The following is a 3,388-nucleotide window of genomic DNA, read 5'->3' on the forward strand; positions in this document are numbered from 1 at the left end:
CGTCAACGTGGAGCGCCTGAAGGCTTATTGTGACCCGCTCATAATAACAAGCTGTTAGGTCGCCAGGCGGCTCCATCTTCGACCCCGGGGTAATTGTAGCGAAGCCTCCGAACTCTGAAATGAGTCGAACTCTTGAGTACCTTCTAGTGGGGCTACCCAACAAGGACGCCGCTCGCGCTGAGAGCCCGTGCTTGGCTGTGACTGTCGCCATTATATATTCTCGCTCGTTGCCGGCTAATAAACGCCTTAACAATATATATATATATATATATATATATATATATATATATATATATATATATATATATATATATATATATATATATATATATATGACGTATGAAGCGATGATTGGTAGAAGCCGAGGAGGAAGAAGTGCAGAATAGAATAAACATGGTGTATGAGCCAGGCCACGTCTCCCAGTCATCATAGCGTCACACGAGTCGACAGGATGGAGACCTGCCTGCCCCTTCATCAGTCACTCATCATCGACGCAGTTCCCCAGAAGACGCCCTGACCGTACATTGACTACCGAATCATCGCCTAGGAGGACAACGACCAGCACCATGACAAAACGATCGGCTGACCTCGACATCTCCAAGTACACCGGATCAGTGGACGACGGACCCGTGCAGGACTGGTTCAATCTGTTCGAACTCCACTCTACCGCTGCATCTTGGTCGGAACGGGAGATGATCATGAACTTCACTGACTACATCTCAGGTGAGGCATTCAAATTTTACCTCACCTACATCTTCGAGAACGATGAGTCTTGGAAAAAGATCAAAGAAGAAATGATCACCCGTTTCAAAGAATACGATGAAGACCTGTACATACCTCATCAGCTGAAGTCTCTTCAACTCAACCATCACAGTTACGCGAAGTCTTCCCGCAGTAAGCGTATTTCCCAAACAAGACTTCAGAGTAAATATTCCACCATTGTATCATCGTACGACTCGTCCAAGTACACTTCACGCATTACAACACCAACTATGGACTTGCACGTCGCAGCAGAGAAGGTAATGCCACCGTATGCCGATAGGATTGTAGACCATTTTGCCAAAAGACCGGACTTACGGTTAGATTTTTCACGGGCAAAGAAATCGGCATTTCCAATGTATTTACGGCACCATAATACTTCAGGTATTACTGAACAACCCGAATCACTTGATGCTTCGTGTCGCACACATGGCCCACACGGCTTTGGACGCGTGACGGCATTTACGCATGACGAGTTAGTAAATCCGCACGAAACCAACCCAGACAACGAATGTTCACAGGAATCTCATTTGTTCAAAGTGTTCAGTTCAGCAGTTCCACAGAGACAGAAGCATTCACAATCAGCATCTTGTGAAGAAAAGTGTTCTGCAGAAGCGTCGAGTGTTCATCAATCACAAGATCGAAGCGACGTGAATCGAGTATACAACCTCACTGCATATAATGAAAACAAAACCGCAGGTGCGACTTCTGATGACATAAGTACGCTTCAGGCAACGGCCAACAATCAACGGTTTATAAATACAGAAGATTCAAGTGCATCAAACCCGCCACATTATCTTGCGCCGGAAACAGTTGCATTGGTTGGCGTCGTAGAAACCTGCGGAGGACTCGCTAAGAATCCTGGCGCAACACGATCAATGTCACACCACAAGCAATTTGACGAAACAAAGAAATTACAACGTCAACGCATACTTCAACATTGTCAACGGCGAAACAAAACTTCATCGAGTGCACTCTTAAGGCTTGAAGAACATTGCAAAAAGGCTCATTGTGGTGGAAACATTCTCCAACAAAGATCAAGAATGTGCCTTCCATCAAACTATCTGCGACATCGCCGTAGAAGAACTTGCAAAAGCCACAAAAGCACCCCTTGTACTCGGCAGAAACACAGGCAGCGCCCAATCAACCTCGATCAACGCGCACGCAAGCTGCCTGCACGACCTGTGCCACGACGAAGAATTCGACACCTACGATATCTGAACTGTCTATTCTGCAAGGTGTTCGAACCTCGTTTGTTCTTCACAAGAATGCCGGCTGCGATTTCCGCTATCTCCACGTCCAAAGCATTCTTGTGTTATCCAGGACGCAACCATCAGCCTCGCCCACCAGAACTCCTGCGTTAACCGGACTGCTGCACTTTTTCCCGAAATTTTGCGAGTTTACGGAGCACAACGGGACCATGAAATCAATTGTGCATTTTGACAATTGTGACTTCTCAACCTCTCCTTGTGTACTTTTCCTTGTTCGTAATCCATGCCTTCTTTCGGGGGCAGGGGGAATCGTGTGACGTATGAAGCGATGATTGGTAGAAGCCGAGGAGGAAGAAGTGCAGAATAGAATAAACATGGTGTATGAGCCAGGCCACGTCTCCCAGTCATCATAGCGTCACATATATATATATATATATATATAATTTTATATATATATATACATATATGCCTTGCATGCAGAACGAGGGTCTCGTATTGGCAGGCTTGGTGTGTTTAGGGTTGTATAAGAGGGACAATTATTCAGCTACCCGGTCATAATAAGTTCACGTGCTACGTGACGCCAAACATGCGCATAAAAGTGTTTTCACACTCGTCGTTTGGCTTATAAATGGCGCTTACTGTCACTCCTACTTCTAAATTCGCATATAAACCCAAAATGGTGGACGGAGGGAAGGCCGCTTTGGTAGCTCAGTGGTTAGAGCATCGAACGATTTATTCGAAGGTCGTAGGTTCGATTCCTACCCACGGCTGGTTATTTTTTCATCCACCTTTCTTTCGTCTTATTTACATTTCATTGGTTTTAATAACTTCCCCTGTACATTCCTAGGCATTACTGTCTGATATATATATATATATATATATATATCATGAGACCACGTTCAGTGCGGCAGTAACTAGGTCATCTTTTTAATCCAGATGAACGAGCCAAAGAGGCCGAGCCCGCGTGACATACGATGTTTGTTCAGATCACTACAATTGTTTGGTCATACAGATGAAGATGAAGTACTTAGGCAGTGCTAATAGTAAATATATATATATAAATATATATATATATATATATATATATATATATACTCTTGCAGTTATGTGTGTGTTTGGTTCATCTCTTCAACTACATTGAATTCACGCGTCATTTTCAGTTTCGGCTGTTACAGATTTGACAACAACAAGTTCTGTAACAGCAAGGATCTTGTGTACAGGTAAGCGCTGTGCGCTGGAATTGTGCATGTCTTTCCGATTGAAATTTATAGTACGAACAGGCATCCAATCTTTATTCACGATTGAGCAGCCATCCCAATTAGTTACACGCTAGAGAACGAGCTAGTAATGGTTTGTTCACTTTTCCAGTCTTGGTCTTCGGTAGGGAGTCCACAATGTAAATACCCCCGTGTAAACAC

The 3,388-nt window shown here is 44.1% G+C and overlaps 1 non-coding gene across 1 annotated transcript; it reads left to right on the forward strand.

The window, feature by feature from the left end:
- The first annotated feature begins 2,664 nt into the window (after nt 1-2,664).
- Nucleotides 2,665-2,740, forward strand: TRNAN-AUU (transfer RNA asparagine (anticodon AUU)). The gene has a single exon. It is a non-coding gene; the product is annotated as a tRNA-Asn (tRNA).
- Nucleotides 2,741-3,388: the final 648 nt, after the last annotated feature.

This window comes from Rhipicephalus microplus, chromosome 2 (genome assembly GCF_043290135.1).
Source record: "Rhipicephalus microplus isolate Deutch F79 chromosome 2, USDA_Rmic, whole genome shotgun sequence".
In the NCBI taxonomy this organism is placed as follows: domain Eukaryota; kingdom Metazoa; phylum Arthropoda; class Arachnida; order Ixodida; family Ixodidae; genus Rhipicephalus; species Rhipicephalus microplus.